The sequence below is a fragment of the Tamandua tetradactyla genome, chromosome 13 (assembly GCF_023851605.1).
Source record: "Tamandua tetradactyla isolate mTamTet1 chromosome 13, mTamTet1.pri, whole genome shotgun sequence".
In the NCBI taxonomy this organism is placed as follows: Eukaryota; Metazoa; Chordata; class Mammalia; order Pilosa; family Myrmecophagidae; genus Tamandua; species Tamandua tetradactyla.
Genome location: NC_135339.1, coordinates 31,693,241 through 31,708,030, shown reverse-complemented (window position 1 = coordinate 31,708,030; position 14,790 = coordinate 31,693,241). Strand labels below are relative to the sequence as shown.

The 14,790-nt window shown below is 36.0% G+C and overlaps 1 long non-coding RNA gene and 1 pseudogene across 1 annotated transcript; one reads left to right on the top strand and one right to left on the bottom strand.

The window, feature by feature from the left end:
* Window positions 1–4,161: 4,161 nt before the first annotated feature.
* Window positions 4,162–7,135, bottom strand: LOC143653085 (uncharacterized). The gene is made up of 2 exons (XR_013161076.1): window positions 7,008–7,135; window positions 4,162–4,437 (listed from the first exon to the last, which is right to left on the bottom strand). It is a non-coding gene; the product is annotated as an uncharacterized LOC143653085 (long non-coding RNA).
* On the top strand, window positions 6,363–6,923 carry LOC143653084 (NTF2-related export protein 2 pseudogene; annotated as a pseudogene).
* Window positions 7,136–14,790: the final 7,655 nt, after the last annotated feature.

Sequence of the window (14,790 nt, the reverse complement as noted above, 5' to 3'; positions counted from 1 at the left end):
ATATTATATAAAGTACTCAGCACAGTGACTGGCACATAACCAGCATTAAAATAAATAGCTTTTTATTTATTAAGGCCATTACATTATTAAACAAGATAAAGTATAAAATTGTTGTCAGTGCAAACTCAACAGAGATTTTTTATATTAGACAAAACAAAAAGTTTTACTAACATTATGCTCATTTTTATCTTTACTCAATTAATTGAACCATATACCCCTATTGATTCTTTCCTTCCTCAGCACTGAACTACCAAAAACGTTCTAACATGGCTCTGATGTGCATGCAAATTTGCTAAAGATCCAGGCGTACAGTACAGTATTCAGTGTGTGAGGTAAGGAAATGAGCAAAAGCCAAAAATACAGTGGTTGGTAAAGTAATGGTGACCGTGTTGTTATAGGCATTGAACATGTTTTCAAATACTCTGTTCTCAACTAAGAACCAGGTACTCAATCATTTCATATGTTGCATTAGGGGAAGCTTTGGTATCAGAAAATTCATGAAGGGATAAGAATGCCTAAGAATAATTCATGGGACAATTGAAATTGTCTAGGTTATGCTGGCTGTTTCCGTAGTCTCAAAGTATACTGTTCAAATTTTTCTGCACAAATCTGTCATCCCTGACTAGAAGGAAAACATATTTCCTTACATGTTTGTGTAAACAACCACTAAATTATTTCTACTAAGTTAAGTCCTCTCTCTAGAGAAGGGTAGGGAAAGAAATATTATTTATCACATCTCTGTCATCTAGACAAGTGAGATTAGTTATAATAATTCTGTCTGCCAGTTTGTAAGTTGTCTCCTGAACTATCATTATCTTTGTCCTCTTATTTGGTCTGTCTCTGTAAAGGAAAATTCTTTATATTGAAACAATAGAAATTAACATTGGAGGAAAACTTCCAAAATCATTCTAATCCTTGGATATATATTTACACATTCTCTGAAATGGTAGCATTTATCACTTACCACTCATTTGGCAAGTAAGCCTGTACATCATTTCTTGTGTTTTTGCTCTATTGCTAATTAGCATTTCCTGTATAGGAAATTCTACCCACCCTCCAAGCTAAAAAATTACACAAAGCCACAATGACAACTGAAGGCAAAAGCTATCCATTATTCTCCAAAGCCTCCACAGCTTCTCTTGCATTTTTGTACATAGATGCCAATTAAATGATATCAGAAAGCCATTTGTTGTTAGTATCTATAGAAGCTCGGATTTTTGTTCTTATTTTCATCCTTCATGATACTATAATATTTTGACACAACTCATAGGACATGATTTGCTTTCTCTGAGAAACCTATAATTCTTTTTGATCATAAATGTAAATACATACTATATTTTTACTCCCAAGTAGAAATTGTGTTTAGGAATTCTGTAAACTCACAAGATGATATAAATTGTTTTGTCTTAACCTCCTTGAAAGCTTGAGATTGGATTTCGTGAATGTAACCGCCAACCTCTGTAATGAGAGTGTTTTGAGCTGCTGATTCTTTCTTCTTTAGTACATAGGTAATTGATATAATCAACCATAATAGTGCCATTCATATAAATACATGTTTAGGGACAAAAACATAGTGCATATCTTTGATACAATCTACTCTAAGAGCTCCTTCAAAGCTGTAAGAATCTATTGTTTCATGATCTAGTTGAGGATGTTTCTTCATACATAAATTTTCAACTCTAAAAGTCAGATTAATGTCAAAAATGTGTACCATAAAACTTTTTTTGTAGTTGTAGTTTACAATGAATATAATTTATGTCCTAGTTGTAGATCATGAGTTAGTAGTTTTTCTTTTATAGCCCTTAAAAGTATGTGTATGCACATAATTATTGAAATGACAGCAAATAAAAAAAACTAAGGGCCTATTCATAACTCTTTAGTGTAGACTGCATTATTATACTTGATCTCTTAGCAATCTTGTTTTAGGTATATTTTGATGAAAGCACATGGTTTTTAATTTAAGCTAAGTTAAAGTACAATATTTTAAAATATCTGTATAGTATCTGAACAGTAATGTTGTGAAAGGTGATTACGTAAGTTGCATTACCTATGTAAAATACAGGACATGACATGAAACACAGATGAAAGAAAAGCTATGTTTGGGGAATACATAAGGACTGTACTTACACAGCAACCAAATTCCAGATCAACATAGGAAGTTGTCATTGGGTGACCTCACCTATAAGCCCTGTCACTATAGTTCACTTCTTTTAGAGGTCTGAGGTATGAATTCATGTTGCATATAGATCCTATTCTTAGTATAAATTTACCTCCTTGTTTGGGTAACTTCCAAAGACTTGCATCAACTAAGAAATGTACTTCCCATCAATTGCCTTGATTTTTCATTGGTTCACATGCCAATGTGAAGTTCTCCTTCCTAGCATAGTTTGTACTTACATTCTGTAGGTTTTAAAATCACTTTCTTAATTCCTCTATTATATTCCCTTCATACCACCCTTATACTCTTTGCCAGCTGGAAATAAAACAAGGGCTAATATAGTATATGTGTCCTTTAGGACATGTAATATTTTTAACAGACATTCTATTTGGGCTGAAAATAAAAATCCAGCTCAATGATATTTAAACAGAGATTTTTATTTAGTCAGTCACGATCCTCAGGGCTTTCCATGCCTGTAATTCCAAAGTGGGTTTGGAAACAGGGAAACCTGGACTTTAACTCCAGTCCTGCCACAGAGCAATTATGTTGTCTACACATAAGTATCCTTAACCACAGTTTTCAAACCTGCAAAATAAAGGTAATACCTATTAAATAAGGATGTTGTGAGAATTTATTGAAGTGCTAATTGTAAATAGTTGGCCTTATGTCTCCATATCTGCAATAATAACCTTCAATTCCCTTTCTGTTCCATTTAAATTTGGATATTTATTATTTCAAGCAATGCTACTAAACTTTGTGCAAATCATAAATTTGTTTGTTAAACAATACTGAAGCATGTTACTTCTATGTGTTTTTTCACAAAAACAGCAGCAAAATGTTTTTCTACTTCTCCCGAAGAGCTCAGCATTTTCCTTCCATCAAACAACAAAGACACTTATAATGAGATTATGTCCCAAGATAAGGCCTACTTTCTAAAATATCTTATTTAGAAGTTAATTTGTGCTACATGAAATTCTGACTCTATAGTCTCAAAACTCACAACTCTGTCAGAAATACCCAAAATATCAGAAAATCAGTGCTACCTCATTATGACATGTTTACCTACAGGATATTCTGTTATCCTACTACTGTTCAGTTGCCCCATAGCTTAGTAGCAGAATAGGAAGGAGTCTTATATAAAATTCTGGACCTAATTTTTATAGGTGAAAACATAAAGGACATAACCCAGGTCACATATAAAGCGGCTGAAGAGATCTGAACTATGTGATGCATCAATGAGTACCTTTAATTCACTATACAACTTGACTTCACTGAAAATGTTTTCTGTTTTATGGATAAATATCCCCAACCGCATGCCACATACATCACTTTGCCCTCTTCCAAAGGAAAGTTTTTCAGAAATCTAATAATCATACTTTGGAAAAGAGAAAAACAAAAAGTTTCAACTATCACCACTGCCTATTGCAAGCTTTGCTGGAATTCCTTTGAATAAGACCTAGACTGAAGCTTGGGATGAATCCAATAGCTAGCGCCTTTATGGGACCTTACTGGCATTTTATGGATGAGGTTATTGAAGTTCAGCCTGGATGAAAACCATGGCCATCGTCCATGCTTCAAATCAATAAAATAGTCCCACAGTGATGAACTTGATTACACATGCAAGTTGATAGCTTGGAAATCTTTCCTAGATGAAACTCTAGTAAGCATATTTTGTTTGAGTATTTTATAAAAGACAAACCCAACAGTTTAGGATTATAAGGGCTTGCTTACTATGAGCGTATTTCTTTTTATTTGCAGATATGAAATTAGTATATTTTCTGAATATTAATAAAAGCTACAGACAGAAAAGTAAAGAAAATCTCTGCATGCCACAAAAAATCATTAACTTGTATTGAAAACTAGGACTTGAACTTGGATACTTTATCAGAACTATATTCCTTCCAACATTAAACCCTAATTTTCTTGCTCTGATTATCAGTAAAGGACATCTAGCAGTGCCTGTCTTAGTTTCTGGTTGGTTAAAACAAGTACCATACAGTTGGTTGGCTTAAACAATGGGAATTTATTGACTCTTGGTTTTGGAGAAATCCAAAAGTGAGGTGTCAGCAGGGAATATTTTGTCCAAGTCTTCAGGGAGACTGTGGCATTGAGGGACTGGCTGCTGGCAATCCTTAGATCCTTGGCTTTTCTGTTCATATGGCAAAGTACATGGTGACACCTTTCCTTTCCCATTCAAGATGTTAAGTCCAGCTTCTTGCTTCCCATGGCTTTCTCTCTCATGTCTGAATTTCATTCTGCTTATAAAGGACTCCAGGAATCTGTATTAAAGACCAAACTCAATAAGTTGGCTTCATCTTAACTAAAAATGACATCTTCAATGGGGCCTACTTATAATAGGTTCATAGCCATAAGAATAGATTAAGATGAAGAACATGTTTTTCTAATGTGCATAACTCAATATACCACAATTTCCAAATTTATTTTTTTTAATTCCTAGCTGGAATTGCAGCATTGCAGACAGTCATATTAGAGCTAGATAACACTCCTGCAACACCTCGTCTTTATTTATGTCTTAAACCAAGGAGGACGGACTTCTTCTTTAAAAGTCCAAAGGATAAATATTTAATGTTATGGACAATAAAGTCTCTATCATAACTATTCACTTCTGCCATGATAACACACAAAAAAAGCAGTAATAGACAATACTAAACAAATGGTTGTGGTTGTGTTTCAATAAAACTTATATATGGACAAAGAAATTTGAATGCCAAAATTTTCACCTCAGGAAATATTCTTCGAATTTTTTTCTACCACATAAAAATATCAAAACCATTCTTAGTCCACAGACTGTACAAAAGCAGATAGTGTACCAAATTTTGCCTGGTGGTCTGGTCAAATTATTGAAGGATTTTCTGACCAATCTTACCTATTTAAATGGAAGGTTAGCATGCTAGGGGCTCAAAGAAGTACTTCAATATAGAAAGCACTATTTCCCTAACACCGTAAACCATAACACATACCTTAACATTGACTTATTTCATAAACATTTATCTAGTACTTAATATGAATAAGGTCAATGCTGGAATACAGCAAGTAACAGAAAGAAATGATAAAATCTCTTATGGTTCTTAAAACCTACGTGATGAATAAAAATGTTAAGTAAAAACTTAATCATTTATAATTTCCATAACAACCATAAAGGTTGATATAAGAATGTACTATGAGTGTATGTCACAGAAGGATCTAGGATAGTCCGGAGGATTCGGTAAGCATTCCTGAGGAAGTGACCTTTAAGCTCAAAGATCAATTCACTTTACCAGGCTAAGAGGTAGAAGGGTGCTTTAGTGGCAATAGCCTATTGAGTGGAAGAATCTGAATTGTAAAGAAATTCAGGATATGTGAAGACTAAATGAACACAATTCCTGGAGGGCAAGGGCACCATGCCCTGGGTGATTACAGCATATAACCAAGTGAAATGAATGACAGCAGTGTCATAAGGGATAGGGGAGGAATTTGGAATACTATGTTATAAGGTCCCTGCACTACACATGAAGTATAATAGTGTTCTTTGAGGATAAAACTTGATTATTAAAGTATATGGTTAAGATTAGGGCAACCACTAATTGGCAAAATATATATATTATAATATTTTATAATTTATATAATTATATAAACTTATATAATTTATAATATTATAATATACAAAATATATAATTGTAAGCTAAGAGAGAAGATAAAATAGAAACATAAAATGTTCCATTAAACCACAGAAGGCAGAAAAAGTGGCTTCTGGCAACAAATATAAAATACTTATGGGCATGTCTGATACTATTCCAAATATAGCAATAATAGTGAATTTACATGTGAATGGTCTAAATACTCTAATAGACGAGCATTGCTAGAGCACATTTAAAGAAATAAAAACCTAACGAGAATGGGCAACTGTGGCTCAGCGGCAGAGTTCTCATCTGACATGCCGGAGACTCCGGTTTGATTTCCGGAGCCTGCCCATGTAAAAAACGAACAAGACAAAACTAACATCTATTTTCTAGGAGAAGACCACTTTAAATATAAAGACTATATTCATTGAAGTGTTAAAATAGAGGGATGTAGGGAATGAACCGGTCGTGCTAAGAAACAGGTGCAGCTAGAGGAAGGCTAGAGAAAAGCAAGCGAAATAAAGAGCAAGACTGAAAGTAGGAGGAAATTCAGGAGACACTGGTTTCAGGGAGACAGAGAAGAAAACACCAGGGAAAGAGCAACTATTCTCATGAAGAGCCACAAACCAGCCAACAAGGCCGTGGGAACCTGGATGTAGTGACGTAGTGAGGACCTAGTGACGCCGCTACTGTCCGCTCAGACTGCTTCTGGCCCCCCATGGCCATGTCAGTGGATTTTAACCCGTATGTGGATCAGGCATGTAGAGCTGCTGAGGAATTTGTCAATATTTACTATGAAACAATGGACAAAAGACGACGGGCATTAACCAAGCTGCATCTGGAGAAGGCCACTTTAATATGTAATGGAAATGTTACTGGGCTGGATGCCCTGGCTAATTTTTTTTGAAATGTTGCCTTCTAGTGAGTTCCAGGTCAATACGTTAGATTGCCAGCCAGTTTATGAGCAAGCTACCTGGTCCCAGAGTACAGTTCTTGTTGTGACTTCTGGAACTGTGAAGTTGGATGGAAACAACCCACACTACTTCAACCAGAACTTCCGGCTGACTGCTCAGTCCACTCCTAAGCACACCGTGTGGAGGATTTCAGGTGACTGCTTCCGTTTTCAGAATTGGGCTAGTAGTTAAAGGGGGTGTATTAGTTAGGGTTCTCTAGAGAAACAGAATCAACAGGGAACACTCGCAAATACAAAATTTATAAAAGTGTCTCACGTGACTGTGGGAACACAGAGTCCAAAATCCGCAGGGCAGGCTGTAAAGCTGATGATTTCGGTGGAGGGTCAGGAGACTTGCCGGCGGAAGCAGGAAGAGAACCCAGTCTCTTCTGAATCTTTCTTAAGAGGCTTCTGGTAATTAGATTGAGCATCACTCATTGCAGAAGACACTCCCCTTTGGCAGATTACAAATGTAATCAGCTGTGATGCAGCTGACATGCTCATGATCTAATTCTATGAAATGTCCTCATTGCAACAGACAGGCCAGCACCTGCCTAACCAGACAAACAGGTACCATCACTTGGCCAAGTTGACACATGAAGCTGACCATGACAGGGGAAAAAAGGCCATTCTCCTTTGGTTCATTAGTGCCTGCAAGAAAAATTTATGTGAATTTATACATTTCATTATAGAAGCACTGTAAACTAGTACTGCTGAAACTAAATTTCTTTAATGTTTTTTGATTCATAGCAGCACCTTTTCTTGCAGCTGCCAGTTTGGATTGTTGCCATGAAGAGCTTTAATGCTAGTTTTTTACTTATATATATTCCACTACTGATATTGTTGTAGTAATGTTAAACCTATGATTTCTGTATTAACGTACTCACTGTGAACCCAGCCTATGCAAAAGTGAAATACTCTTATAATTCCATTTATGGGCTATCAGCACAATATAACTCTATGGTAAGAAGTGGTTTTTTTTTTTTTTTTTTGGTTATTAGGATAATTTCGCCATAAACCAAATGCCTACTTTCAGTAAACACTGGTAATATGGTTTTAATATATGGCTTATTCATATCAGTTCAATGAAAACACTACTAATTTGGGTTTGCATAACTGCTCTATGTTGGAATTGCACATAACATGTTCATTGGTTATCTTTTTTTCATGTTGTTTTTGTTAGCATGTTTTCTTGTAAACTGAGTTAATTGACCAGAGAGGTACATAATGATCTCAATTGATGACCTAAGTATTGGATACATTTTGTGGCTTAAAACAAAGCTTCTTGGAAAGATTTTTCTTGGCATCTCTAGATCTGTAACTTTAGGTAATAAATGGTAGTAAAATTGGTAGCTTTTCTGAGAAGACGGGGAATAAGTAATGTAGAGATCTGAAGTTGGAACTAAAACTAAGAGGAGAGCTAGCCAAATGATAAATTTTGGGTACCTATGTTCTACCTCCTAAAACTATAGCCTATTTTAGGATTGAAATCACTAAGGTAATAAATGTACTTTCTCAACGATCATAAGTGTCACTTATGTTCTAAGAATGACTCTTTTAAGGGTTTTCTACTTCACTTCATACCAAATCAATATGTCTCAATTTGTTTAAGAACTAACAGGGGTAAAATGGTCAGCAGTAAGTCTATCATTGGCAGCTGGGGTCTAACATAAAAGTAGGAAAAAAGCCAACTGTCAGTAGCATCAAGACATATCTCTTTAAGACACCCTGAACTTCTAAGTCTTCCTTCCATATGAACCTTCGACCAAAAGTTTCCTATGTAGTAATTGCCCACAAGATAAGTGACTTTTTCCCTGTGTTTTACACTTGATTGCATTATCTCTTTTATAATTATTTAAAGTTTAATTTTTTTATTTTATGAATTGTTCTTCCATGACATTGAACATCTTAGTAAAGTATTTGTGACTAAAGAAAAAATGAACAACAGATCTTCATAAACCCATAAACTTCAAAAGAATAAATTCATTAATTTGATACCTGAACTTTTAAAGGGAAAAACTTCACTTTGGTTAAACTTTAAACAGTTTTTCCATTTTTTATATGGGCTTTTAAACATGTTTTGAAGCTAGATGTGCCAACTTTGTTTCTACATTACGACTCAAAATTAATGTTCTTATCACTTAATTATAAAGCCAGTAAGTCATTACCTCTTGCTCCATTATATTTCTGATATTCTAACAAAATAAAACTAAATATAAGAAGGGGCTGAAACTGAAATTTAGAACTTATCCATGCCTTATGGCACTGATAAAACTTAAATGTTATATTTTACTCAGAATGAGCTTATTTTTTCATTTGGATTGGCTTTTTTAAAACCACAGCTTAAGCGACAGCAATCAGAATGCCCCCAAATTGCCCTTTCTGTTATGGAGAACAGTCTCAAGTAGTAACTGCATGTGCTTAGCAATAATTGAATTGAACAGTTATACTGTCCACGAATTGTTCTATTTCAAGACATATACAAATTGCTTTCTCCAGGTTCTGTATAACTAAATGGTTGGAACTACTGTTATGTGAACTAGTTTGCATTTTTAACATGCTCATATTTTTGCAACTTGAAAAAACATAATATTTGCCTTGTGACAAGCTTTCTCAAAAAAAAAAAAACATAACAATAAAATAAATAAATAAATAAATAAGATAGAGGAATGCAGAAAGTTACACCATGCCAATGCTAACCGAAAGAAACTGGGGACCATAGGAAGGCAGTGGAATAAGGAGAGGCAGAACTCACTCATCCACCAAAAACAACTACAGAACAATCAGAAACTGGCCAAAGCAGCAGTCTGAGGCTTGGGAGACCAGAAATAGACTATTGCAATATACAGAGAAGAGCTGGAGGAAAAAATAGAGAAACTGTGGTGAGCAACTTGTACTTCCTCCACCCCGAGACCAGCAGCTTCAGGTTGACCTGGTCCTCTCCCAGCTGGCTGCTGGAGAAAGTGAGAGATAGTGAGGCCCTCCCCACTGGACAAAACGGGGATGTGGCACAGTCCTGACCCAGCTGTTGGCTAGCAGAGTTGACCCTCATGGGTCCCACAGCCTTGATCCCTTCCAGGCAGGAGCCCAGTGAGCCCATGGGCCCATCATTCCCACACAGAGAAACTGAAGGAAGTACCTCTATTCTACTCTGGCTCCCAGAGCACATCTCCCACCTCCCAGACCAGTAGATTCTGGTCAGCCCAGTTATCATCTAGCTAGTTACTGTGGACTGGGAGAGTGGGGTAAGCCCCGACACCTGGAAACAGAGGGGGATGTGGCACAGTTCTGATAGAATTGTCAGTCTGCAAAATTGGACGGCAGAGTTCCAAAGGCTTGGTCCTTTCTGGACAGGTGCCAGCAGCACCACAAGGGTATTATTTCCATCGGCCTCACAAACAGAGGGGAAAGAGGGCTAAAAAATAACTTGCCTTTGTAGGGCTGTGGAAAACAGGTTGCCAAAGAATGCCATCTTCAGGGAGGGTTGGGAAAGTGCAGCCTTGGGAAGCTTGGGGAGTTCCCAGGGTCCTTTGGAATGGATCTGCATGCACTGTGTGGGACCCTGGCTGTTTTTGCTGGGAAATATGGATAAACCAAGTGCCAAAGAAGAAAATTAACATGAAACCAATCAACCGATCAACAATGAAATCTTAACAAAAGGGAAACCCACTTTCAAAATAACTTATCAAGATAAGCAGATGCCCAGATACCAATAAAACATTACAAGACATACTAAGAAGCAAGAAGATATGAACCAAGCCAAACGATCAAAGTAAAAAGTCAGAGTAGATACAGAATTGAGAACAAATCAAAGACATTCAAACAAATTTCCTTAAGTTCAGTGAGATGGCTAAAGTGATAAAGGATATTAAGAAGGCACTAGGAGAGAATAAAGAAGAATTTGAAAAAAAATAGATCTTATGGAAATGAGAGTTACTGTAGATGAAATTTAAAATGTACTAGAGAAACACAAAACACATTTGAAGAGGCTGAAGAAAGGCTCAACAAGCTAGAAGATAGAGCAACCAAATTAGCACAGAGAAAAGAACAAGTGGAGGAAAAAAACGGACAAATTTGTGCAGGGTCTCAGGGAAATGATTGATGACATGAAGGTAGAAGTAATGGTAACACATTGTGAATATAATTAGCAGTGCTGAATTGTGTATGAATGTAGGTGATAAGGGAAGTTCAGAGTCAAATTGTCACCAGAAGGAAAGCCAGAGGTTAAAACTTGGACTGTATAACTCAGTAAATCATGTGGTGGGTGAGGACTGTGTTTAACAGTAAAAATATATAAAAAAAAAAAAGTCCTCCATCAACTAGAAAAAATGTACAACACTATTACAGAGAGTTAATAAGAGTAGTATATAGGAAAAAGCCCACACATTGCAAACTACGGACTATAGTTAACAGTAATATTTTAGTATTCTTTCATCTACAGTAACAAATGCACAACACCAATGCTAGCAATCAGTGTTGGAGGCAGGTAAGGGATACTGGATGTCTTGGGTTTTCTCTCTCTCTCTTTTTTTTTTTTAATTGGGTAATGAAATGTTCTAAAATTGAGTATGGTGATAAATGCACAAATAGATAATGATTGGGAGCCATTCGCTGTACCCTTGGGATGACCTGTACAGAGTGTGAATATATTAGGGCTGGGCCCTCGAGGTTTCAGGACTTATCTGGTCCAGGGACCCATCTGAAGGTTGTACATCTCTGGAAAGTTACCCTAGTGCATGGAACCTTTGTAGAATCTTATATATTGTCCTAGGTGTTCTTTAGGATTGGCTGGAATGGTTTTGATTGGGGTTTGGCAAGTTATGACGGGTAGCGATGTCTAACTGAAGCTTGTGTGAGAGTGACCTCCAGAGTAGCCTCTCGACTTTATTTTGTGAATTGTGCAGTTCTATGGAGTTTTGACAAATGCATGTCAGGTATCCACCATTAGAGTATAATATAGAATAGTTTTTCCACACTAAAAATCCCTGTTCTCCACCTATTTATTCCTCCCTTATTCCACTTGAATTCCAGAACATCAGCTAGTTTCACCTCCCTACCCCATATAAGTGACAGACGCTTTCAAAATGAAAAGGTTAGAATGGCCATAGCCCAAACACCCCTAAAGAGTGGGATAGAAAGATCAAAGGTGATGGTGAGTTATACAGAGAAGGTAGGGTTTAACAAACTAATATGACTGCTGAATGATAGTTTTCAGTATCTTAGAGCAGCTTGAAGTAAAAACCTAAAATTGTGGAATCATAATGCATATCAAACTCTGAAATCTGTTCTACAACTAACTGTTGTGCTGTGCTCTGAAATTTATTGCTTTTTTGTCCATATGTTATTTTCACAAAAAAAGAAAAAAAAAAGTCAATTGTGATGATAAAAAATATTTATTCCTTCTAGCAGCCAATGTCCTGGAGCAACTAGAAGGAGAAATCTGAGAGGATGGTATGGTAATCCATGGCAAACTTTGGGATCTGTCCTGTAACTACTTGTTGAAGAGTCCTCGAAAACTATTGTTTTTTTCTTTCTTTACTTTGTATATGTGTTATATTACACAATAAAAAGCAAATTAAAAAAATGAACCCTATTAAAACTATAAATGTTAGTTTACAATAATGTGTCATATTTGCTCATCAATTCTAACACGTATCACACTAATGTAAAATGTTAATAACAGATTCGACTGAGATCAGGAGGGAGTGAGGATATGTGGAAACCATATTTTTACTAAATTTCTGTAAACCTAAACTGCTCTAAAAATAAAGTCTCTTAACTTAAAAATAAGATATTACTTGTTTAGAAATAATTTAATTACACAAATATTACAATGGCTAAATTCCAAAATCTGACAATATCGACTTTTGGTGAGTATGGGGAACAACAGGAACTCGCACTCACTGTTAGGAAGTCAAAATCGTACAAACAATTTGGAAGACCATTTGTCAGTTTCTCACAAAAAAGTAAGCATAGTGTTGTCATATAATTCAAAATTACACTTCTAGGTATTTATCCAACCAAGTTGAAAACTATCTCTACTCAAAAATCCGCCTGCAAATATTTATAGCATCCTTGTTCATAATAATCATAATAATCAACATTGGAAGCAACCAATTATGTCCTTTAAGAGTTGAATGTATGAACCAATTCATATAATGGAATAATATTCGGTGATCAGAATGTCAGCTATCAAGCCACAAAAAAACAAAGTAAAAAAAATATATATATATATTAAAAGTCTACCCACTGTATGATTTCAAATATATGGCATATTAGAGCAGGTAAAAAAAAAAAATCAGTGTGGCCAGGGGATGGGGATGAGGGACAGTTGCATTGGTGAAGTGTGATAGAGTTAAGGTAGTAAAATTATACTCTTTGATACTTGAATGTCAAATACAAGACATTCAGCATTTGTCAAAACCTGTAGAACTTTATAGCCCAAAGAGTAAACCTTAATCTATGCAAATTAAAAAAGATATTTAAGAAATGGGGGCATGGAAATGCCAGAATAGAATGAAAAATGTCAAACACTAATCTAAATATTACAAATGTATGCAACAACCTACTGAAGGAGGTTGTGGGGGGAAAGGTGCTGACCTAATTAAATGGAAAGGAGTGGTGTCCCAAAGACCAAAATGAACTGTATATAAATGCTGTATTCTAGTTGATACAGTAGTTTCCCAAGGTTGTCTGTGTTAACTCTGGAACCAATATACATGAGATACAGAACTGACCAATTAATTAAATGGATGGTAGGTAGTCAAACCAGGTTTCTCATTGATGGAGTAGAAGGTTACAGATAAGCAAGGAGGGGATGACAGAGTGTCCTATGTGGTAATGGATTCAAGTCAGAGATATCAGGATGAACTCCTGTTCAGCTTAATATAAACATGAATGGTTATGTATAAAAATACCTATTAATATGTGTATTTCAGTGAAGAGTTTGATTACAATTTTTGATATTGGACTGCTGATGGCTTTTTGCCCACAGTCCCTCCTTCTTCTTCTGCTCCGCATCTGGGCAAGCTGAAAATAAAGTCCAGGGGTTCCTCTTTGGCACTAAGAGGAAGTTCAAACTATGTGGGTTTTCTCACCCTGGCCCCACCCCCTAAGCCAGTCTTCCATTCCCTCCTCTCTCAAATCATTTTTGGACCTACTTGGGAGCTGCCTTGCTCTTCCTGTAAGCCTCATTATGCGGGTCAATAAACGTATCATACCTTCTTGGTGTATATATGGCATCATCAGTCTCAATATCCAAACCAAATTTGGGGTGGGGAACAATTCTGTTTCTTAAGAGTGGACACAACATGTACATACACAGGTTAGTATGCACACATCTTTTTCCTTTCTTTGTTACCTGAAAGAACCTAGAAGAAACTACACCTCAGTAGCAACAAACACTTCTTATGCCCCCCAGCTTTGTTTCTTACCATTCTTAAATAAAAGAAACCGGGCTCCTCAGAAAAGTGTTTGAATCTAGGGAAGGGATAGGAAATATATGATTCTGGAACATCTTGTAGTACCTGAAAGCAAGGAAGTACTCCAAGTACAAACTGATTTGGAATATCTCAAAAGGATATGGTAGCCAACTAAAAGAGTTCTTAATGGCCAAAGGTGGAATATTTCAAGCAAAAAAGCACTTGATTTTATCACAATGTATAAAATAAATATCCATGCCTCTTTATTGATATAAATAAATGAATGTGGGAAACCAGACAAATCTCTCTGAAGGAGGATTCCAAATAATTTACATAGATGCTCTGCTCTCCAGAAGTAATACAATATAACTTCCCAATTCTTCAATGTGGGCTGCACATGGTGACTTTCTTCCAAAGAGTATAGTATGAACAGGGGCAGGGAACATCTTTAAAGTGAAAAACCAAACCATCACTGTATCTAACAGATGTTCAAGGTTAACATCAACAGTGTTAAGTTCATATTGATTGCTTGTACCCCTGATATGATGTGATGAAAATTACACTTTACCGCTGTGCTCTTCCCCTACTCCCCCCCCAGAACATATCATCCTAATCTACTCATAAAAAAAAAAAGTCAGA